The sequence below is a fragment of the Podarcis liolepis genome (genome assembly GCF_965112155.1).
Source record: "Podarcis liolepis genome assembly, chromosome: 4".
NCBI lineage: Eukaryota > Metazoa > Chordata > Lepidosauria > Squamata > Lacertidae > Podarcis > Podarcis liolepis.
Window position 1 is genome coordinate 93,299,499 of NC_139558.1, and position 25,338 is coordinate 93,324,836.

A 25,338-nucleotide genomic window follows, 5' to 3' on the forward strand; every position below is an offset into this window, starting at 1 on the left:
GTCAAGAGTATGAAAAGTGGGAAGGTATGACTTGCATTTTACAGGCGCCATACACGGTAAATTAAAGTCAATAAGTTTCCAGACAATGGCAGCATCGAGGTCGACTTTTATTTATTTAGATAGAGCATTGAAGTCCCCCCTTTCTCCAGCCTTCTGATTTGTGTACTTAGTGGCACGTCGGTTTTTGTTTAGCTTTTCACTTGTGAGCTTTCGGGAACAGTGACAGCTTCTTTAGTCTTTTGGAACCTTTGGCTGCCAACTGCATAATTTTGCTCATTGGATTTTTTGCATTGTAAGGAATGTCGTGACGGACTGAGCAATGGAAAAGAACACGGAACGCCGGTGATTTTTGTCTAGATGGAGTTGAGTAGGTGGCAAAGAGATCGCGAAGACCTGTATTTCATTTCTTGTACCCTGCTTCAGTGGCTTAAGGCTGTGAAGCAGGTTATAAATCTGTAGAAATAAAATAAATATTACTCGGATGGGTAACCGGAAGAGGATTTCAGCTGGGTAACTGGAAGAGGGTTTCAGCATAAGATGAGGTCCCACTAGAAGTTCAAATCAATGAATCTGCACACATAGGAGCCACAGGTGGAATGACTGCGGAAACCGGGTAGGAGAATAATAGCTTCCCAAGTGGAGTAAACTTGATTACAGCAAGGGTAGCCAATAATAATAATAATAATAATAATAATAATAATAATAATAATAATAATTTATTATTTATTCCCCACCCACCTGGCTGGGTTTCCCCAGCCACTCGGGGCGGCTTCCAACAAAACACTAAAATACAATAATCTATTAAACATTTAATGCTTCTCTAAACAGGGCTGTCTTTAGATGTCTTCTAAAAGTTTGGTAGTTATTTTTCTCTTTGACATCTGGTGGGAGGGTGTTCCACAGGGCGGGTGCCACTTCCGAGAAGGCCCTCTGCCTGGTTCCCTGGCTTCTCGCAGTGAGGGAACCGCCAGAAGGCCCTCGGTGCTGGACCTCAGTGTCCGGGCAGAATGATGGAGGTGGAGACGCTCCTTCAGATATACTGGACCGAGGCCATTTAGGGCTTTAAAGGTCAGCACCATCACTTTGAATTGTGCTCGGAAACGTACTGGGAGCCAGTGTAGGTCTTTCAAGACTGGTGTTATATGGTCAATGTGGTCTTCTCCAGATACTCCCATCATCCCTAAGCATTGGCCATGCAGTCTGGGACTGATAGGGGTTGGAGTCCAACACCAACCAGAGGGCATCCTGTTGGCTACCCCTGGATTGTAGGATAGACATGATTGGAAGAAACACAGTGGATGCAGATTGCACCTGCTCTCCTGTCCTCCATCTACATGTCATGAGACAAAGGTTCTTGAGAGCAGAAGAAGTAAGGCAAGGCCTACAAGGCCTACACAATCATTCAAGCCTAAGCCTGTTAACTGTCAAGAGCAAACTGCTAAGTCCCTGTGACTCATGACTCATCTTGAGTGATGACTCATTTCCCCCTATAAAAGTAGCCAGCCTCTCTATGGGCCTCAGTGAGTGTCACTGTGTACCTGTGTGTGTTGTTGCAGACAGAGTGGTTCCAGGACTCCAGTAACTAAGTCTATGCCTCTGTGAAGTTAGATATCTGCTATGAGCACACTGTGTATGCTCTTTAACTATGCTGTTTCTGAACAAGTTAATTTTCTTCAGTAAAGTTTTATTCTGTTTATAAAAAAGACTCTGCATTGATTAATTTACTGTTGCACGACACTACACACATTCATCTGAAGGGTGGGTTAGAGCCTTTTTCAGGTTTTATGATTGTGCAGATAGTGCCTGTGCACTACTTGCCTATGTCTAGGTTTTATTCAGAGCTTCTGATAAACACTTTGGGCATGAGAACAATGGGTGTGTTCTCAATCCTCCTTCTGAGATGCTGTCTCTGAAATTATGAAAGGGGCTGCTAGATGTTTTATTTATTATTAAACTTCTATCCCACCCATCCTCCCAAAGGAGCACAGGGCAGCAATGACTAATGCTTCAAGGCTAGAGCTGTATCATCATCATCATCATCATCATCATCATCATCATCATCATCATTATCATTCCTTCCAGTAGCACCTTAAAGACCAGCTAAGTTAGTTCTTGGTATGAGCTTTCATGTGCATGCACAATTCTTCAGATACCTGAAGAAGTATCTGATCAGGTATCTGAAGAAGTGTGCATGCACACGAAAGCTCATACCAAGAACTAACTTAGTTGGTCTTTAAGGTGCTACTGGAAGGAATTTTTTTTATTTTGACTATGGCAGACCAACACGGCTACCTATCTGTAACTATCATTATCATCATTATTAAACAACTTACCTCCTGCTTACCAGTATATGCAAAAGTGGCTTCTAAGCGGTTTATAAAATCCACCCGTAATTAAAATGCACAATAATATTAAAATATTCTTAATTAAAATGCACAATAAAGCAAACAATTAAATAGCACAAAAATTCAAACAGTAAGGGGGGGAAAACCCAATTAAACAATAAAATCACAAGTCCAGGAGAATGCTTGCCTAAACAGGTGTGTTTGAGGAGCCGGTGGAATGCCAGTACTGATGCCAACATTTCAGTTTTACTTGAATTGGGTTACACTGAACTGAGTTTTAAATCAACATGTAGAAAATATGAGTTATGAGGCAGGAAGTACCTTTATTAAATCTCACCTCATCTATGAGCTGATTGGAGGGTCTGGTGATAATCTTCCCCCCTGTGTTTGCATCCTTCCTGGCACTTCCTCTAAAGCAGGGATGTCAAGCGTGGCACCCTTCAGATGTTGTTGGACTCCAACTTCCATCAGCCCCAGACAGCATTTTGAATAGCCAAGGGAGTTGTACTTCAGCAGCATCTGGAAGACTTCGCATTGGGTCCCCCTACGCTAAGAAGTTTTCAGTGTATATCGTATCAGTCACCTTTTCAGTACAGTGGTACCTCGGGTTAAGTACATAATTCGTTCTGGAGGTCTGTTCTTAACCTGAAACTGTTCTTAACCTGAAGCACCACTTTAGCTAATGGGGCCTCCTGCTGCCGCCGCGCCGCCGCAGCACGATTTCTGTTCCTATCCTGAAGCAAAGTTCTTAACCTGAAGCACCATTTCTGGGTTAGCGGAGTCTGTAACCTGAAGTGTATATAACCTGAAGCGTATGTAACCTGAGGTACCACTGTACTTTTTTTTTTATCCTAGTAGCTCTGGGTGGCATATACTGCGTTCCTCCTGCCCACTTTTATCCTGATAACCACCTTTTGATGTAGATTAGGTGGAGAGAGAGTTGATCCAAGCTCCCCAAGCAAACTTCATGTCTGAGTGGGGGATTTGAACCGGGGTTTTCCTCTGTCCTAGCCTGAGATTCTAACCATTGCACCACATGCATTTTCCCACTATGGTATTCAGAGCTAAAACTAGGCAGCATACATACCTAACAATAAAGCTAAACAGCCAGAATGAGATTATTTATTTTAAATCAATGAAGCAAAGCAACAAACCGTCTGAAAATTACAAAACCTAGTGTGCTCTCAAGACGCCGTAGGAAGTTATATTTACTAAATTTCTAGCCTGACAATGGTCCCCAGAGTAACTGGCATAATAAAGACACAATATGCAGTACTAAAGAAACAAGGGGTAAAGAAAAAAACATTAGAAAAACAGAGCAACATCATAACAAACAAACAAACAAACAAACAAACAAACAAACAAACAGGTAACTAGAGACTACAACATTTTATAAAAACACAGCAATTCTGTTTAAGACAGCTTTTAAAAAATCTATTCTGCCTGACATAAATGAATTGTTTCTGCCAGCCTCCTGAACAGACTAGACCTGGCAGAGTTCTTTACGGGATGGACATCCCATAATCTGGAGACCATCAGCACCAAATTCTTGTTTCTAGTGCCACCAAACCTTGTTTCAGAAGATTGTGGCATATCATCAACCAAACCTCCAACCACTGGAGGTTAGGAATAGGGCTGTGTAAGGAGCAGTAGTGTAGCAACAAATTCTGAAGTGCAGGGTCCCTTCATGACAGTCACAATTGCACCTCCCGATAGCCACACTCTCTCGTAGCTGCATTCCCTTCTAAGATTATACAACCTTCTAAGATTATACAATAAAAACGAACTTTCAGTCTATTACTTTGGAGTTCTCTTGAGCAATGAATGCAGGCGGAGGGTATGTATCTTTTAGGTTCAGCAAGAAGAAGATCAAAAGGTGGTTTGCTGTTTTTTGCAGAGTAAATTACAGCTCACAGAGAGCACATCACACACTTGGAGCAAAGGTGTTTTTTATAGTTTTTTTAGAGCAAGCTAAAGCAGCTTTAAAAAGCTTCAGTAATGTACCCCACAAGTGAAAATAAAAAAAGTTAGAGGGTAGAGACATAAGCATGCAGAAATGAAACGCCGCCCCATTTCAAAATTCCAGGGTCCTTACCAAAGTTACAGGAATTTGCCTACAAATGAAGCCTGTTTCAAGCTCTGGAGACTGGAGTGGGAAGGTAAGGAGGGAGCACAATCTTAAGATAGCCCAGGGCACCCTTAGCAATGGATGTTCTAGCACAAAATTGCTAAACTGCCTGAGGGAAACACCTTTGGTACTGCAGATATTGAACTATTATTAGGCTCATTCATTAGCTGCTTAGAGGGTAATAAATGCCACAACTTTGCAGCGACAAGGCATAAGTAAATGCTAATCATCACTTTTTAGGAGCTGAGTTCTCAGGGTGCTTACACTGGGACTCTACTCGTCTGAAAGTAATGGACCTACAACATCCCTGTGATCCCAGATAATAATAATAATAATAATAATAATAATAATAATAATAATAATAATAATAATAATAATAAAATTTTTATTTATATCCCGCCCTCCCCAGCCGAAGCTCAGGGCGGCTAACAACACTAAAATAGTGCAACATTATAAAAACATCATAAGAATTAATTAAAATCAAAATTGATGGCAACCATAAACTAAAGTATTGTAAAGATTGCCAAAGGAGGGAGTCAGACTGCGCCCTGACCAAAGGCCTGGTGGAACAGCTCTGTCTTGCAGGCCGTGCGGAAAGACGTCAAGTCCTGCAGGGCCCTTGTCTCTTGTGACAGAGCGTTCCACCAGGTTGGAGCCGCAGCCGAGAAAGCCCTGGCTCTAGTTGAGGCCAGCCTAACCTCTCTGTGGCCTGGGACCTTCAAGATGTTTTTATTTGAAGACCGTAAGTTCCTCTGTGGGGCATACCAGGAGAGGCAGTCCCGTAGATACGAGGGTCCTAGGCCGTATAGGGCTTTGAAGGTTAAAACCAGCACCTTAAACCTGATCCTGTACTCCACCGGGAGCCAGTGCAGCTGGTATAGCACCGGATGAATGTGATCCCGCAGCGAAGACCCCGTAAGGAGTCTCGCTGCGGCATTCTGCACCCGCTGGAGTTTCTGGGTCAGTCTCAGGGGCAGCCCCACGTAGAGCGAGTTACAATAATCCAGTCTGGAGGTGACCGTCGCGTGGATCACAGTGGCTAGGTCAGGGCGAGAGAGGTAAGGAGCCAACTGCTTAGCTTGGCGGAGATGAAAAAATGCCGCCTTTGTTATAGCTGCAATCTGCGCCTCCATAGAGAGGGAGGTATCGAAGATTACATCCAAACTCTTAATGGACGGTGCTGGCACTAATTGCACCCCTGCAAGAGATGGGAGTTGCCCCCTCAATCCCATATCGTCCCGTCCCAGCCAGAGGACCTCTGTCTTCGAAGGATTTAACTTCAACCGGCTCCCACGTAACCATCCAGCCACAGCTTCCAAGCATCTGATCAGTGTGTCTGGGGCCGAGTCAGGATGGCCATCCATCAACAGATAGAGTTGGGTGTCATCAGCATACTGATGGCAGCCCAGCCCAAAACTCCGGACAAGCTGGGCGAGGGGGCGCCTAAAGATGTTAAAAAGCATCGGAGAGAGTATCGCACCCTGGGGCACTCCACACACCAAGGAGTGGCGGGATGACAGTTCCCCCCAAGCGCCACCCTCTGTCCCCAACCAGAGAGAAACGAGCGCAGCCATTGAAGGACTGTGCCCTGGATCCCCACGTCGGCAAGGCGGTGGTCCACGAGTTCGTGATCGACCATGTCGAAGGCTGCTGACAGGTCTAGAAGAATCAGCAGCCCCGACCCACCTCGATCCAGCTGCCTGCGGAGATCATCTGTTAGGGTGACCAGAGCCGTCTTGGTCCCATGACCAGCGCGGAAGCCGGACTGGAATGGATCCAGAGCCGATGTTTCATCCAGAAACCTACCAAGCTGTTCAGCAACCGCTCTCTCAATCACCTTACCCAGGAATGGAAGATTTGAAACTGGGCGGTAATTGGATAGATCTAAGGGATCTAATGATGTTTTCTTTAAGAGCGGACGCACCACTGCCTCCTTCAGTTCCCCTGGTAAAGTCCCGGTGCCAAGGGACAAATTGATGATATCCCCCAGGGTGATGACTATACCCCTGATATGGAGGCACCATTTTTGTCCTGTCCTGTGTTGATTGCAATCAGCAGTGTTTCTGTTCAGCTACAGTTCACCTTCTATTAAAACCTTTTGTAATTTGTCTTGATATCCACTGTGGCCACAGCTAATTATGTCATTAACTTTGGTGCATTTCAGTGGAAGAGAAACATCAAAAACAATGCAGAAAATACTGTAGTTATTCATGTAATATTCACGGACTAAACCCCCACTCCCAGCAATAGTGAATACCACTTCCATTCCTTCTTTGTGATTTCCAATCCTGGCCTTGGGCGAACATGCAGATTGTGGCAACATCCACTCCCATTTCTGTGTCTCATCCAGTTTCCCACGGTAAAGAACTTCACACAGAACAACTCTGATATCTACAGAAAAACAGATAAAAATCTGAGCCAGAGAAGAAGGTGGGTGGGGGGTCTCTGTGTTGTAGTCAAGGCAAGCATTATGTTCTGCTAAGGTCATTAGAATCATTAAAGTGCTTGGTGACAATTCTGTAACAAGCAGGAACAACTGAGCAGTAAGTTTGCTGCACTAAGTCCATGCAATCTGAATCACTTTCACGGGGCTTAACGTGGTTTCCTATGTACCTAGGTAGGTAAGCTTTGTCTCCCCAACGTTAGATAAGCACTGGCCTAGCTCGGAATTTCTTAAAGGCAAATGACTGGGTGGGAGTTGGTAAAGGCATCTCGCTAACTGTACCAGGGTGTTAGTTGTGTCAGGTAGTAGGTCCCATGTGACAGCGCCTCTTCCACACTCACTGCTAAGAAGTCAGCCGGCTGTTGTTTGTAATGCATAATTCAAAAGCTTGTTTCAGACAAATTCATTTTAGCATGAAATGTGCAGAGACACCTGTATGCAGGGTGAGGCTGATCACAGTTGATTCCAGTCCTTCCTCAAAGCATCATAAAGACCTCATAACAACCATATGAGGTAGGGAAAGAGAGAGAGAGAGAGAAAGAGAGAGAGGTAGAGGTGTCAGCCGAAGGTCATTCAGTGAACTTCAGTATGACAATTATTAATAATCATATTTGTCTTTCAACCTTCAACCAAGGGCTTCAGTGTCACCCTGGTGACCTCTCTCTTAGGCCTTCTCTATGACCCTATTTGACCCCCTCCTCTATTTTATTCCCTTACTTTCTCTCTCCTTTTATTCTCCCATCTTCTTTCACAGTTCTTCTCTTCCCTTCCCTATGGTATTTCATGAGAACACAGGTCTGGTTTAATCATTGAAAAAGGACCCACAGTATTTAGTTTAGGTGGAATATCCAAATAATCGTAGGCATGATTAAATCAAAACAGTCATACAAATTGTTTCACATATTACTGTACAGTTAGTAAAGTCCCAGAGGGAGAAGGATACAGCTGGCTGAGTTTGAGTTCTGTTGAATTACTGAGCTACTATTTAATTTGGACGTCCCAGACAACACTTTTTATTATTATTAAGCGTGAACTTGGAGGGATGGATGAATGCTCCTCTGTTTGGATCTCAAGAAGCATCTGGGTTTTGTGAGCATTCTTCGCAAGTCCTTGAGAAACTTTGAGGGTGTTTTTTTGCAAGAAGTCATAAAGAATGCTTGTAAAACCCAGGTGATACACCTCCCACCTCTGCCAGTTTCTCTCTCTCCTCCTCAAGTAGAAATAAAAGCTTTACCCTCCAGCTGAGAGGCCCTGAAGATGTGTGGAAGTATCATTAGCAGCTAAGGATTGTGGGACTCTTAAGCTCCATGATCTCCAGCTACAAATGGTGGAGACAGGGTTAGATCAGAGAGGGCTAGGAGAAACTCACGTCTGAAACTAAAGAAAGCCACTGCGGCAGCTAGACTGGTGACTGGTAGTGGCTGCTGAGACCACATAACAATGGTCCTGAAAGACCTAGATTTGCTCACAGTATGTTTCCAGGCACAATTCAAAGTGTTGATGGTGACCTTTAAAGCCCTAAATGGCCTCGGTCCTGTATACGTGAAGGAGAGTCTCCACCCCCATCATTCAGCCTGGACAGTGAAGTCCAGCTCCGAGGGCCTTCTGGCAGTTCCCTCACTGCGAGAAGTGAGGGTACAGGGAACCAGGCAGAGGGCCTTCTCGGTAGTGGCGCCCGCCCTGTGGAAAGCCCTCTCGTCAGATGTCAAGGAAATAAACAACTATCTGACTTCTAGAAGACATCTGAAGGCAGCCCTGTTTAGGGAAGTTTTCAATGTTTGAAGTTTTATTCTGTGTAATATTCTGTTGGGAGCCACCCAGAGTGGTTGGGGAAACCCAGCCAGATTGGCGGGGTATGAATAATAATAATAATAATAATAATAACAATAACAATAATAATAATAATAATAATTAGACAACCTGATGTTTCGGACAGCAACTCACTTCAGCCACAGCAATCATGGCCAATGGTCAAGGATGATGGGAGTTGTAGGAGAGAACACCCAGAGAGCAACAGGTTGCATACTTGTGGTATAGGCAATACTGAGTGAATTAGAATAATGGTCTGCCTCACAAACTGACATGTGTGTGATGTTCCATCCTCTGACCTGTGGACTTGGCTACATTTGTAAAAATAAAGCACTTTATATGTGTTATAACACCATGACACAAGATGGCACTGTGGAATTCCATTTTTCGCCAGTGGAACTTCCCTGTATGAAGTTTACAAGGCGATTAACTGAATCAATTCTTTGATCCACCCCTGTGCAGTGGTACCTCGGCTTAAGAACTTAATTCATTCTGGAGGTCCGTTCTTAACCTGAAACTGTTCTTAACCTGAGGTACCACTTTAGCTAATGGGGCCTCCCGCTGCTGCCACCACACGATTTCTGTTCTCATCCTGAAGCAAAGTTCTTAACCCGAGGTACTATTTCTGGATTAGCGGCATCTATAACCTGAAGCATCTGTAACCCACAGTACTACTGTACTTATGCAACTGCTGTTTCCAGTGAGAAGTGTTGCTAGGGATAAGCAAATTTGTTTTAGTTTCTCTCAGCTTCTCGTTTTTCCAAATTTGCATTCAATTCTCCGGGTTTCCATATCAGTTTGATTTTTTTGATTTTTTTTAATTCAGCATGAGAATTCACCAGCATTTTAGTGCTAACTTCTAATACACATTTATGCATGCAATCTTGCCCGATAAACACATTTTTACAAAACCATTTCTCCCAACGCAATGCATATTTGTATGTTATTTTCACTAATATGTGCCTTTTTAAATGCACGCTTAGTTTGTTGGACCTGGACCTGGGAGAGCAAGGATTCGAATCCCCACTCAGCCGTGAAGTCACTGGGTGACCTTGGGCCAGTCCCCATCTTTTAGCCTAATGCACCTCACAGGGTTGTTGTGAGGAAATCCATGAACTCCTTGAGCTCCTTGGAAGATAAAGGTGGTATATAAATGTAAATAATAATAATAATGAGGAGTAAAATGTGTTTTGTACATATTGCCCAGAAGGAGAACTTCCATACAAAATTCAGAGAAGCAAGGATTTTGAAGGATGGCTGTGTTTCGGCTCCCGTATTGTTTTGGAAAGATGAGATAAGTTAACCTTTATATGCGAACCAAGTTAAATTTCACCACCATTTCTTCTGGTAGCCTAATACCCGGTGTTCAATTCCATAAGAAAACATAGCTGGATTTGGAGCTCCCCTATATCCTATGACCAAGGCAGAAATAATGTCAATATGGCTTGAATATTATTATTTTGCTACTTTCTCCCCATTCTTCCTTCGGTCACTTGCATAACCAAAACTCCCTACATGCACCCTTATTATTATATTTAATTTCATTTGTTATTCATGTTGTTAGATTTTATATAAGAAAACCCAAGGGGGGAGGAGACACTGAAAAAATAGCAAAGGAACCATGATTGGGGGCTGGAAGACACTTGAAGCGATTGAGAAAAGGGCAAATGTGAGAGAAGGTGAAAGAACAGCAGCCCAGAGGTTGAAGAAAGTAGTTGGCATTTTATATCTGGAAGGCAGAGATGGGTGTTTGTAGCTCCACAGAAAAAAAGAGTGACTCTTAAATGACCCAACACTGCAGATGTAAGTGACTGTAAAAATCTGAAATTCTTTCCCTGGATGCCCAAAGAGCTGTTTCCCAGAAATGCAAAAGCTTCTGACTCTTTACCATGGAAATCGATACCAAAGCAAGGCATGGTCTAGTTCATGGGTAGGCAAACTAAGGCCTGGGGGCTGGATCCGGCCCAATCGCCTTCTAAATCTGGCCTGCGGATGGTCTAGGAATCAGCATGTTTTTACATGAGTAGAATGTGCCCTTTTATTTAAAGTGCATCTCTTGGTTATTTGTGGGGCATAGGAATTTGTTCATTTATTCCCCCCCCCCAAAAAAATATTGTCCGGCCCCTCACAAAGTCTGAGGGACAGTCGACCGGCCCCCTGTTGAAAAAGTTTTCTGACCCCTGGTCTAGTTCTTGCCTTTCAGGAAGTAATGGCAGAAGGATAGACAAGCTAGAGACCTATAGCCAATTGCCAGGATGTTTCTTACCACTTTAAATTGCACCTCAACTATGAACTCGTTGGTCAGCTAGAGATGGGGGAGAATTTCTAATTTTGGGTCTCAACTGAAGACAAATCTCGCCAATTGTAGTTAGCGGTTTGAGAAATGGACTGGAGAGAAGAATACTCACCGCGAAGTATTGGAAGACACAAGATCTACCCACCCGGGAAGAATGGCAGATGAAGGTGATGGACTACATGGAACTGGCGGAAACGACTGGCAGAATCCGAGACCAGGGAGAAGAGTCGGTGGAAGAAGATTGGAAGAAATTTAAAGACTATTTACAGAAATACTGCAAAATTAATGAATGTTAGAATGATGTCAGAATGAAGTTAAGTGGTTTTAGCAGCACTGTTACAAAGGAGTATGTAAAAATGGTTTGTTAACAGGTGAGAATCCAAAGTTACAATATATTAAGTTAAAGGATTAGGATAGAAACAAAGAGGGAAAGGATTTGCTGAATTAACTAACTGAACTGGAATACAAAAAAGGGAGGTGTGAGGAGGTCAGGGAAACAAGTAAATGAAAGACAAGATATGGAAAGATTGATTTGTTTTTAAATGTTTTTATTTTTCTGTATTTTGTATTTTTTCTTTTCTTTTTCTTATCTTTGTAACCTTTTTTGAAACTTTAATAAATATTATTTTTTTAAAAAAGAGAGAAATGGACTGGAGAGAATGCGGTTGAAATCCCAGCGTGGCTGTGAAGCTCCCTGGCTGCGCTTGGGCTGGACACACTCTTCTCATCTTAACTTACCTCGCAGGATTGTTGGGAGGATAAAAAGCAGAGAAGAAGGAAGTCTCTTGCAGAGTACCTTGAGCTTCCTAGCAGAGAGGATGGAAATCAAATGCATGTAGCAGATAACGATAATGCTCATTATTATTACTCCATAAGATGGCAATGCAGCACAAGTCAACAGCTATCAGGGGGAAAAAACATACCAGCTTTTGTCTTAGTTGTGCTGATCAAACCCTTTTGCGTATGGATTAGCTGCAGGGCTGCCTCATTTCAGACATCAGGTGGGGGACTGAATATTTGAATCTTACCCCAGTCTCTGTTTATATAATCCCTGCTTATATAAAACTGTCATGCCGGGTGGGGGGGGGGATGTTCTAGGCTAGCCTTCTGTGTGACATACTAATTTTTGATTCACATGCTGCTTTTGTGGACGGAGCGTTCAGACCAGCAATCGCCACCACCTGTGGCCCAAAGCGGTACAGTTCAGCGACGGATATGTCATGTGAGTTTGCTGGTCACATCACTCAGCTTCCAGTCTTGGCAAAGTAAGGGTGTTTACAGTTGTAAAAAAAAAAAAAAAAAGACAAAATAATATTCAGAGCTTGCAGAGTCCTGTGCACAATGGTTTGCATCAGCTGATCATGGACACTTTCAGAGTCAAAGTCTTTGCAAGCACTGACAATCAGCTGATCGTCAAAGCTTACAAAGCCAGGTGTACAGTGTTTTGCACAGGGCTTTGCAAGTGCCCAGTTGTGTCTGTAATCCCCCTTCCAGCTCAGTTACAAATAGGTGCCCCACACCTAACAACATATACGACATCAAGTGTAGGGCAGGAGGCTGTGGCTGAGCCGAGCTGAGCTGAAATGGCCTCGCCGGCTAAATGAGCAGGCCTCATTCTTTACCATCCTCTGCTACCTTTAACCAAAGACTAGGGATTGTCAAGGATCAGAGATTGCCAAGCTCATTCTCTGCTGCTGAGCTGCAGCCCTTCCTTGTGTTTTCTGTACCGTGGCAGCACCTTGTCTATTTTTACCAAAGTAAAGTTCAAGGGATTTTGATATAATTCCAACAGGGGAGGTTAACTGCTCAATAGAGACAGGAATTGCATTTGGCTGTCTGTTTCAAAGAGCAGACTTCCTCCTTTTACTCCGTTGAGCAAATAACAAGGCAAACATTGGGGAGCTGGTGGTGTGATGGTTAGAGTGTCAGACTAGGACACCCTGGGGGATCAGGGTTCGAATCCCCACTTAGCTTTGAAGCTCTCGCTGGGTGACCTTGGGCCAGTCACTTGGGCCAGTCTCAGCCTGACCTACCTCACATGATTGTTGTGAGGATAAAATGGCAGAGGAGAATTGTGTAGAGCCCCTCAAGTTCATTGGAGGAAAGGTGGGGATATAAATGGGGGGGGGGGAATAAATATAAAATGAAACTATTTGCTCTGTATTTGCACCTTTATCTTGCATTTCAGCACCCCAGATGATTTTGTGATGTGATAAGTTACTGTATCAGGGGACGTGGGTGGTGCTGTGGGTTAAACCACAGAGCCTAGGACTTGCCGATAAGAAGGTCTGCGGTTCGAATCCCCGCGACGGGGTGAGCTCCCGTTGCTCGGTCCCTGCTCCTGCCAACCTAGCAGTTCGAAAGCACGTCAAAGTGCAAGTAGATAAATAGGTAAGTGGGAAGGTAAATGGTGTTTCCGTGCTCTGCTCTGGTTCGCCAGAAGCGGCTTAGTCATGCTGGCCACATGACCCGGAAGCTGTACGCTGGCTCCCTCGGCCAATAAAGCGAGATGAGCGCCACAACCCCAGAGTCGGTCACGACTGGACCTAATGGCCAGGGGTCCCTTTACCTTTACCTTTAAGTTACTGTATCACTCGAGAGACTGTGGACTCTCCTTCCTTGGAGGTTTTTAAGCAGAGGTTGGCTGGCCATCTGTCATGGATGCTTCACTTGAGATTCCTGCATTTCAGGGGGTTGGGATAGATGACCCTCGGATCCCTTCCAACTCTACAATTCTATGATTACCGTACAGTCACCCTTAGCAAAAATGAGCCCTTAGCAAAAATGAGCCCTTAGCTTTTTCTCTCCCTGCAGTCCCCTCTAAAGGCAGCTACCTCTTGTTTGAGATGAGTGAAAGTAATTAACGCAGTGGACTATGAAAGGCTGGGAGCTTATTTAAAATTAATTCTATCAAAATAGCATCTTACTGCACCAAGGAGCCCTATTTATTTATTTCGTGAGAATGCAGGGTAGGAGACTGACAGAAACAAATTGAAATTTTATGAAACGTGTTATTCTAGGACAGGAGGCTGGATTTGTTCCTCATGTGGGAACAGTCTGCTTTTATCATAAAAGATTCCTGCATTGCAGGGGGTTGGACTAGATGACCCTTAGGGTCTCTTCCAACTCTACAGTTCTGTGACTCTGTGATTCTATGGAATACACATTGACCTCTGCATTCATTACCCAATGTAAGGTGAAAGTTAACGGGCTGATTTTGGGCCCTGCTGTCTGTCTGTTCATCTATCTGTTCACCCACCATATATATTTATAGCAAATTCATTCTCCTTACATAGCCAAACCAGCCTCATTTGTTCACAAGAGAGATATAGCAGCAAGGATGGAGGAACTCTGAGGTTTAAAAGCCCTAAGGGCAAAGCCAAAGCAACCAATTGAGGGGTGAGCATGCTCAGTAGCCATGGTATACTGATTTGTCTTTTGAGAGGCCCCCCAGCTTCAAAACTGCAATGAGGGGAGATTATAAATATTGCTTACATTCACACTGACTGTAGTCCTACCTGTCACGGATCTACAGTGCCCAGCTCCTTTAAGAAACAAAGGGAATGGCTAGCATAGCCCTGAATGTGAATGCTAAACACTGCAACATTTTGCTGCAGATCCCACTTGTAATGTGTAAATGCATGCAAATTGCTTCCTTCTCCAAAGGCTGTTTATATAAGTGAATTCACTTATTGGGCTGTGGACTGCACAGCGTCCTTTGCTTCCAACAGTAGGAAGGTTAGGTAGGTGGGTAGGATTATCTGTTGTTGGTTTAGTGTTTTGGCCATAGCCCCACAGGGCCTCTGTACATGGCATTCTGGTGGAATTATTCTTCTTTGGTGATTACACATAACTGAGTAAGATTGTATTCCATGAACACGGTTTTAACACTGAGTCTGTGGAGGCCAATTCTGGATCCACACGTCCTTCCACAGTGGGGATATTGGTTTCTGGGAGGGAGTTGATCACAATGAGGGTTTGCCAAGTGTGCCTTCCTCTTAGCTCGATTCTCCCTTGTGTCCTGAGTTCAAGCATCTTCAAAGTCCATGACACCTTTGGTAAAGGCTGTTCTCCAATTGGATCACTTGCAGGTCAATGTTTCCCAGTTGTCGGTGTTTATACTACATTTTTAAAGATTTGCCTTGAGTGGGTCTTTAAACCTCTTTTGTTGACCACCAGCATTATGCTTACCATTGTTAAGTTCGGAATAGAGTAGTTGCTTCCACACAACATGACCAGTCCAACGAAGTTGATGTTGGAGAATCATTGCTTCAACACTGGTGATCTTTGCTTCTTCCAGTACACTGGCATTAGTTCGCCTGTCTTCCCAAGTGATGTGTAAAAACTTTTGGAGACACCTTTGATGGACTCTTTCGAGGAGTTGGCGATGGTGTTTATAAGTGGTCCATGTTTCACAAGCATACAGTAACGTTGGTAGTACAATAGCTTTGTAAACAAGCATTTTTGATTCCCTGCAAATGTCCTGGTCCTCAAACACTCTACACTTCAAGCGGTAGAAAGCTGCACTTCCAGAGCTCAGGCAATGCTGGATTTTGGCATCAATCCGGCCCTTGTGGAAAGGTAACTGCCCAGGTAGGAAAAGTGATCAACACTTCCCAATGTTACACCATTGAGTTGAATTTGTGGTGCTGTAGAGGGGTTTTTTTGTGCTTGTTGGTGCAGCACTTTGGTTTTTTGGATGTTGAGCAATAGGCCAAGCTTTTCGTAAGTGTCTTTGAAGCTATTTAGGATAGTTCATTCTCTGAGTGTGATGGAATTACAGTTCTTATGATGCCTAAAGAAAGCACAGTGGATTCTGGACTTAGAGTGAGGAGATGTGGGTTCAGTCCCTTCTCACTTAGAGAGCTTGCTGAATTGCAATTCTCCATCTCCATCACCCCACTGCCCTGCTGCCTTTCGGTCTAATCTCCTTTACACCCATTCTCCAACATCTCACAGATGAAAACAGTTATAGCCTTATAACACCACTATCCGCATACCAGAGATCTCTGCATGAGACTCTTTCATGCTGCTTAAGGCTTTGTGCTGCCAACTGTATACTGCTTTCATGTACTCTGCAATAACCTATTCCCCCATCAGAAAGGGAGTGTTTGTTCTTTTGGTTAAAGATATATTGGGGTCGGGGAGAGAGAAATGTAATTGCCTGACAAAATGTCACTTCAAAACAGACCTGATGCTTTAGTCTTCACGCATGTGCATTTATAGACATGCGCATCAGAGGCAAGATCCCTCTACTCTCCCACCAGACATGTAGCTTCCAACAACTCTGGGGAGGGCACTGAGCCACCAGTAATGCCAACTCTAGTAATTAATGGTAATGGTTTTCGAACGGGTGTAGCATGGTGTGTGTGTGCTGGGGGGCTGTGACTCAATTTTTCCAATGCTTTTGACCCCAGCATGACCTGGCATGGTGCTCATTGTGCATGTGTGTTGTCGTGCTTGCCATTCATGTGTGTGACATCATGCTTGTAACATGTGCTACACATGTGATATTGGAAGGAGGCAGAATGCGGAGCCGAGCACTGTGTGACTTCAGTGGTCAGCAGTTCCTCCTCTTTCGCATTCAGGAGGAGCTGGTCCCTGAGACTGAGCCACACTTGGCTCTGCGCTCAGCCTACTAAGTCCTCTCAACATTGAGGGGGGTCTGGCCCCTCCCAATGAATATTGGGGGGGGGGTGAAGACACCTTGGTCCCACCCCTGGCCTAAAGGAAGCCCAAAAGCAGGACATGAGTGTGACAGCTTTCACTCAGCTTTGGTCCCCAGCAACTGGTAGTCAGAGGCATAAAACCCCCAACAGTGGAAGTAGAACAGAGAGGTAAAAAGGCATTTGGAAGAAGATTGGCTCCTGTCAGCCACCCACTTCATCCTGTTTTCAACGCTAAGCAGTTGCAGATATGTATGAGTGCGTTGAGATGCCAGGTGGAGACGAGGAGGGAGAAACGGGAGAATTTGGAACAAGCCCACGAGAAGAGAAATTTGACTTGCCGCGTCTAGCTTTCATCTGCCGAACTGGGAAACAACATTCCCCAATCACTGCAAGATGCCACAAGGCAGAGACGCACCTGACAGTTCTTCAGAAACACATGTGAAGACAGGGGAGAGAATAAAAAGCAGAAGCAAATGCGAGAGGAAAGCCTGAAGCTCCCCCATCTCCTGCTCTCAATAATACATAAAGGAAGGGGCAGCTCAGAGACAATTCAACATGCTGAGCATTCAGTGTCACTGCTGAAGTTTTTGCACGGCCACAGCTGGCGGTCCTTATAGTAAAAACTCACTTCCAACTCTACAATTCCACGGTTCAAAGCTTGAACCATGGACAAAAGGTAATGAAGAAACCTAGACAGCATCTTAAAAAGTAGAGACATCACCTTGCCAACAAAGGTCCGTATAGTAAAAGCCATGGTTTTCCCAGTAGTGATGTATGGAAGTGAAAGCTGGACCATAAAGAAGGCTGATCGCCGAAGAATTGATGCTTTTGAATTATGGTGCTGGAGGAGACTCTTGAGAGTCCCATGGACTGCAAGAAGATCAAACCTATCCATTCTGAAGGAAATCAGCCTTGAGTGCTCACTGGAAGGACAGATCCTGAAGCTGAGGCTCCAATACTTTGGCTACCTCATGAGAAGAGAAGACTCCCTGGAAAAGACCCTGATGTTGGGAAAGATGGAGGGCACAAGGCGAAGGGGACAACAGAGGATGAGATGGTTGGATAGTGCCAACATGAGTTTGACCAAACTGCGGGAGGCAGTGGAAGAGAGGAGTGCCTGGCGTGCTCATGGGGTCACGAAGAGTCGGACACGACTAAACGACTAAACAACAACAACAATGAAGAAACAGAAGGGAAGGGGAGCTGAGAAATTAAGCACATAGAGGAAGTATGGCTTGTAGAAATATTAAGCCAAAATAAAAAGGGCCTTTGCAAAGGAGAGGTCAGAGGGGGAAGATTGGGAGGAGGTGATGGATACTGAAGAGGCAACAGAGTTTAGTGAACAGGAGGAACCTGTGGGTGGCAATGAAACAATGGATCTTCTCTGTGGTAGCTCCCCATGTATGGGATGTGCAAATTTAATAAACCTAACCTCAACTCCTAGGGTCTGCATTATTCTCCTAAATTGCCTATATTGAGACTGCAAAAGTCAGACACCCCCTGCGTTGTCTCTTAAAGGAGCTAACTGAATATCTGCACATGTGTAAAAAAGAAATAATGAATCTAAATTTAAGAAAGAAAACAACAACAAAGCAACCTTGAAACAGAATAAGTAATGCACAGTGCACCAACAAATGCAAATTGTTTTCATGGGCATAATTCATTCATCTCCTGGAATCTGGCTTTTCTCAGTGGAAATCCTGGATGAGCTTTGCAGAATGAACAATTGTTTCTTGGTGCTGCAATTAATAGTTCTTTCTCACCCCACAAGGGATCCGACGGAATAAATGTGTTAGAGAAAGTGAAACACTTAGGAACTGTAGCTGCAGCGGCCCTGAAACACTCATGAGAATGGAGGATTCGTCAACACTCGGTGGAGACTATTAATCACTGAGGTTCTGTTTGCAATCTCTCCCTTTAATTTCTACATTTAGCCCACCTCCAGTGTGACAAAAGAGAAAGGAGCCATCCCATGGACAAGAAGAATTCCAGGAATGAATAATAGAACGTCTCTCTGCTAAAACTGTTTCACTTAGCGCACAACAATGTGGATTAAGTGTGCAATTGTTGTCAACGCAGTTAACAGAAGGAGGAAGGAAAAGCACAAAGGAAGAAAAACATTATGGATCCTTGACATATTTTATTGCTTGCATAGTAATCGCTACTCCACTCTTCTGCCCCCAAATGGTGCTCTCAAGACAGTTCACCATCATAACATATGAAACAGTTAACAATGAAACCATCCAAAACCCATTCAACTGTAGAACAACAGAAGGGTTTAATGATCTATAAATAACACCTGGAGGAGAACTGCTCAGGCGGTGCTCTAAGCCACTGCATGCCACCTTGAGCTGCTTGGGAAAAAAGTGGGGTATAAATGTAATCAACAAACAAACAAACAAACATTCAGGGGGCAAAGGCTCAAAATATGAAGTGGGCAGGTGGAGCAATGTGATAGATGGGAACCCCAGCTGAAACGAGCAGCAAAAACTTTCAAGCATCAGCAATCTGAGTATGTTTAATTTTGCATTTAATGTTCTGGTATTTATGTGCATGCATGATTAATTATGAACATGAACCCAGAGGCATTTGAATATCTAGAGGATTTTCTTGAGATCTAATCCATATTATCAATTGTAACATGATAGCCCTAGGGCCTTGTTCTGTAGTCTTAGAGTGTCTTTCTCTGCTGTACAATGACATGGTTCTTTTGTGTTACACACACACACACACACACACACACACACACACACACATGGATCTAAACTTGTTTGAAGCTACTTGGAATGCACACAGCACATAGGAAAAATAAAAAAATTCCTTCCAGTAGCACCTTAAAGACCAACTAAGTTAGTTCTTGGTATGAGCTTTCGTGTGCATGCACACTTCTTCAGATACACTGAAACAGAAGTTGCCAGATCCTTCTATATAGTGAGAAGGTGGGGAGGGGTATTACTCAGAAGGGTGGTGGGAATGGGTGATTGGCAGGTAGCTGAGATGAGCCTGTTGACGACTCTTAACGACTGCAATAGGTCTTACAGGAAAAGGCAAGGGGTGAGAAGGTGAAAAATGGCTTAGTCATGTATAATGAGATAAGAATCCAATGTCTTTGTTCAGAGCAGGTCTCTCCATGGTTTTAAGTTTGGTAATGAGTTGCAATTCAGCAGCTTCTCTTTCCAGTCTATTTCTGAAATTCCTTTGTAGTAAAACAGCTACTTTGATATCTTGTATAGAATGTCCTGGGAGATTGAAGTGTTCTCCTACTGGTTTCTCTGTTTTGTGATTCTTGATGTCAGATTTATGTCCGTTTATTCTTTGGCGTAAGGTTTGGCCTGTTTGTCCAATATAGAGAGCTGAAGGACACTGTTGGCATTTGATGGCATACACAATGTTAGACGATGAGCAATTGAATAGTCCCGAGATTGTATGTGTGATGTTGTTGGGGCCAGTAATGGTGTTGTCCGGGTGTATGTGGCAGCAAAGTTGGCATCTGGGTTCATTGCAGGCTCTGGTGCCAGTGTCCGTGTTAAGTCTGGTTGTAGTATTATTGTGGGTTAGGAGTTGTTTAAGATTGAGTGGCTGTCTGTTTAAGATTGGGTGGCTGGCTACCTACCTACCTGTAACAGCACATAGGAGGTAGTGATAGCCACCAACTTAGATGGTTTCAAGAGAGGATAAATTCATGGAGGATAAGGCTAAAATGGATGCTAGCCGTGATGGCTACGCTTGGTTTCCAGAGTCAGGAGCAGTCATGCTTCTGAATATTGGTTGTTTCTGTAATCCACAGGAAAGGAGAGTGCTGTTGCGCTCAGTTTCTGCTTGAGGGTTTCCCAAAAGCATCTGGTTGGCCACTGAGAGGACAGGATGCTGGACTACATTGGCCATTGGTCTGACCCAGCAGGCCCTTCTTATGTTCTTACAGTAGAATCACAGAATTCTAGCGTTGGAAGGGACCACGAAGATCCTGCAGCCCAACTCCCTGCAGTGCGGGAATCTTTTGCCCAACGTGGGGCTCAAACCCACAGCCCTGAGATATTAAGAACCTCACACTCTACTGACTGAGCTATTCTACTGGAAGCCTGAAAGCAGGACCTGAGCTTCAACAGCAGTGCTCTCCCCTACCTGCAATTCCCAGCGACTGGTGTTCAGAGGCATCATGCCTCTGAAAGTCGATGTCTCAATGTTGTTTTAATGGGATCGTCTTACTGTGTATTTTAATTATGGATGTGTATATGTCAATGCATGCTTAATTGATTGTTATGCCGGCAAACCACTTAGAAGCCTGCTTGGGCACTAAGCGGTATATGAATTGACAATAGCGATTAAGGAGAGCTAAAGCAGTGTGCAGCAGAAAAGAAAAGATCTAAGCTGGGGGGTTTTGGTTTACCTTTCAGCACCTTATTCCTAAACATTTTGAACGGGAACTTCTCTAGGGTACTTTCTGGGCTGAGACTTCTCTCCTCAGCTGGTTAGAGCATGGTGCTGATAAAGCCAAGGTTGCAGGTTCGATCCCTGTATGGGACTGCTGCATATTCCTGCACTGCAGGGGGTTGGACTAGATGATCCTTAGGGTCCCTTCCAACTCTACAATTCTGTGATCCATGCACAGCAGTTTGTAACCCTCACCCACCCCACCTGAAGGGACAAAGCTAAAACTGCAGCAACCTTGTGCTGGTTTCAGTCTGTCTTGGAATGAGTTTATTTGTTTTGGATAAAAGCCACGGCAAACGCAGAAATCTCATCTTGTTTCATTACAGCCTTAAAACCACTTGAGTAAAACAAGAACATTGTCACATTTATACAATTTATCATGTCAAGCTTACACGGCAAACGTGAACTGATAATGCACCTGTGAAATCTACCGTATTAGCTAAAAGTAACAAAACCAAATTGGCGTGGCATGTCCATAAATCTCTCTATGGATCAAACTACATGTTACGCTAATCACACTTTTGTTGTTGTCTAAATTATGATTAATGATGCCACTTGTTTCATTTGTTAAAAAATGCGTATCCTGACTTGCAGGGTGGAGCAACTTCCCTGGTGGGGCTTCCCAGTAGACGCATTGCCACAGTATCCCCAAGTTTGTATACACATCTTTGCAGGCAAGATTGCCTAGTATACAGATTTTTGCTAAGCTTTCCTAAGTCTAATGAGTTTTTATCTGTTATTTCATTAATATATGCATTTATGTGCAAGTGGAAATCTGAAGAAAGTTGCTGAACTTTATTTAGTTGTTGAGCCTTTTTTTTAGGGAAATCGCCAAAAATGACACTGCTGGCATGGGTTGCCATACATGCGGACGTTTCAGCTATTTCAGCCTGGACACTGTTTCCAACGGCCAATTGCCAGCGATGTCCCTACGTTAACCTACTACAGTGGTATCTCAGGTTACAGATGCTTCAGGTTACAGACGCTTCAGGTTACAGACTCTGCTAACCCAGAAATAGCGCTTCAGGTTAAGAACTTTGCTTCAGGATGAGAACAGAAAACGTGATCTTCAATCCTGTTGGGGGTCTACTTCTCCAGTGTGTTGCTTGCAGGTAATGTGCTGGCAAAGCACATCCCTGCAGCTGGCTGGATAGCACACTCCTTTCCCCAGCTGTTGAGTGGAGGGTTCAATCGTGCTCAGTTGGCTGTGTAGGTGTGCGTTCCCCTGCTGGGAAGAGGCACACGCAGCACAGCAGTTTGAAAGTCCTATTTCAAATCAGGCCAATAGCACTCTGAAATCTCGCCTTCTTTCCACCCAATGCCTCACTCCTCAGTCAACCCTGAATTGCTCGCAGAGAGGGGACACAATCACAGCCCTACCTCAAGATGCTGGAGATTGAACCTGGGATCTTCTACATAGTGCTGTGGGTTAAACCACAGAGCCTAGGACTTGCTGATCAGAAGGTCAGCAGTTTGAATCCCCGCGACGGGGTAAGCTCCCGTTGCTCGGTCCCTGCTCCTGCCAACCTAGCAGTTCAAAGTGCAAGTGGATAAATAGATACTGCTCCAACGGAAAGATAAACGGTGTTTCTGTGCACTGTTCTGGTTCGCCAGAAACAGCTTCGTCATGCTGGCCACATGACCCGGAAGCTGTATGCCGGCTCCCTCGGCCGATAAAGCGAGATGAGCGCCGCAACCCCAGAGTCGGCCACGACTGGACTTAATGGTCAGGGGTCCCCTTTACCTTTACTACCACCCTACAGCCCAGCCCAGATGTTACCTCCCAGAATAGAAAGCAGCTGGCTAATAGAAGTTTCCTTTTGTCCAGTGATCGCAACAAATGTGCCATCCAAAAAGCAGTTGGTCCAGACCTTAAGGAAGTGGTGAAATAGATGAATCTTGTAGAAAGAAATCGGGAATTGTTTGAATCCCTGCCCCCGCCCCCACTTTTGTTTGCCAATTGTTGGCGTCTGCTCCTGAACACATGCAGAATGAATAAGGGCTATTTATGTTTTCTCAAAAGAGCAATCAAAACTCTATTATTAGAACAAAACCACAGTAGTTATGCTGCTAATGTGCCAAAGCGCTCCTTCCGTATGAGCCTTCAAAGCCCATTACTTCATGCTCAGCGCTGCAAGACGAACGGAGGAGAATGAAAAGGCCTTTCACACGTTGATTCATTTTTATAAGATATTGTTATGCGCATCACAGTCTCCTGGAGTTGTACCTAGGGTTTGGCAAAATCTACCCCTGCTGGAGGGGCAGACCCAGGAGGCAGCGCAAAATTCACCTATCAGAGTGTGGAGTGTATGATGTTTGTGTGTGCGGTCATGGAAAAATCAAATGTGGGAGATGGTTCCTGTCCTTCTTGCACCATGGCACAAAGGTGTACATTTTCCCCCTCTTCCTCCTCACTTCGCCTTCACCCTGGAAGTGTTTTTGTTGGGGGGGGTGTTTGTGCCAATACACCTCCTTGCCAAGGGCACAATGGACCCTAGCCAGTGAGAGCCAGTGTGGTGTAGTGGTTAAGAGCGGTAGTCACGTAATCTGGGAAACCGGGTTCGCGTCTCCGCTCCTCCACATGCAGCTGCTGGGTGACCTTGGGCCAGTCACACTTCTGTGAAGTCTCTCAGCCCCACTCACCTCACAGAGTGTTTGTTGTGGGGGAGGAAGGGAAAGGAGAATGTTAGCCGCTTTGAGACTCCTGAAGGGGAGTGAAAGGCGGGATATCAAATCCAAACTCTTCTTCTTCTTCTTCTTCCAAGCAGTGGAGTACCAGAGCATACCTTGAGGTTTGTTTCCCTCAGAAAGAAGGTCAATGCAGATGGTGGGATCTTTACGATGTATGGTTTTATTTGCACCTACAGTGGTACCTTGGGTTACAGACGCTTCAGGTTACAGACGCTTCAGGTTACAGACACTTCAGGTTACAGACGCTTCAGGTTACAGACTCCGCTAACCCAGAAATAGCACCTCAGGTTAAGAACTTTGCTTCAGGATGAGAACAGAAATTGTGTAGTGGCAACAGCGTGAGGCCCCATTAGCTAAAGTGGTACTTCAGGTTAAGAACAGTTTCAGGTTAAGAACGGACCTCCAGAACGAATTAAGTTCTTAACCCGAGGTATCACTGTAAATGCAGGATGGGCATAAGACAAGAAGGCTTACAACATTAGCATTCCAGGCTAATGGAATTCCATTCCAACAGATCTTGCTGCCCCATAGCTACTCCCTTCCCCCTTCAAAAAACCCTCAAACTTTGGATTCAGCACAGAGAGGAAGTTAGGCTTCCTCTGTGTTTTCCCACCTGCAGATACTGTCCTACTTGCCAAACTTCCTGGTGAGACTCGGTAAGGGAAGAGGCAAGCAACCCACCCCCCAAAATTTCAATGAAATTTCTCCCTCTCCAAAGAAATCAGAAGATATTCCCCCTGGCTTCTGCAGGAGAAGCATATTTTCAGGACATGGAGGAAGGATTCAGCCCTGTCTTAGCCCAGCCTTAGTTTCAACTTGGCTCAAGCTCCTGGATCTTGCATAACATCTGAATGGCGGCGATGTCCCTGTGGAGAGAGACCCACATGTCACAGTTCAGATAGGGCATGAGAAGATGCGGTGCGTGAGCAGTTCAGACATGTACAATTCCATGAATAATATATGTAATCGGAGAAAGTGGGTTGGAGGGGAATAGAGAATATGAACACACTTTTCCTTCTGCATATGAAATAATTGCCCCCCCCCCAATGGTTATGTTTTAGGACAGGCAAATATGTCAGTTCCAGGTTCTCTTAGTTTCTCATTTTTTTCAGCCTTTCATGTCCACATCAATATGCAATTTTGTTTTATTTTTATTTTGTAAGTCCTCGTGAAAAATCTTCAGCATCTTAGCATGTACTTCTCCTGATATATACAAATTGCTATGCAAAGCATTTTGCAAATAAATTTCCCCTGGTACAATGCTTCTTTGAATGTTATTTACACAAATATATACATTTTTGTGCACACTTAAAAAGGTAAAGGACCCCGACAGTTAAGTCCGGTAGTGAACGATTCTGGGGTTGCGGTGCTCATCTTGCTTTACTGGCTGACGTTTGTCTGCAGAGTTTTTCTGGGTCATGTGGCCAGCATGACTAAGCCGCTTCTGGCGAAACCAGAGCAGTGCACGGAAATGCCGTTTACCTTCCTGCCGGAGTGGTACCTATTTATCTACTTGCACTTTGACA

General features: G+C 44.4%; 1 protein-coding gene and 1 long non-coding RNA gene across 3 annotated transcripts in view; one reads left to right on the forward strand and one right to left on the reverse strand.

Annotated features, from left to right (window-relative positions):
- The window catches only part of DLG2 (discs large MAGUK scaffold protein 2), a 904,765-nt gene that overhangs the window by 221,815 nt on the left and 657,612 nt on the right, over positions 1 to 25,338 (forward strand). The window lies entirely within an intron of this gene.
- LOC310705473 lies at positions 90 to 8,949 on the reverse strand. Of its 2 annotated transcripts, none has more exons than XR_014525318.1 (3): positions 8,861 to 8,949; positions 6,731 to 6,864; positions 90 to 453 (listed from the first exon to the last, which is right to left on the reverse strand). It is a non-coding gene; the product is annotated as an uncharacterized lncRNA (long non-coding RNA). The 2 variants fall into 2 exon arrangements; XR_014525319.1 differs by having other exon boundaries at positions 8,837 to 8,949.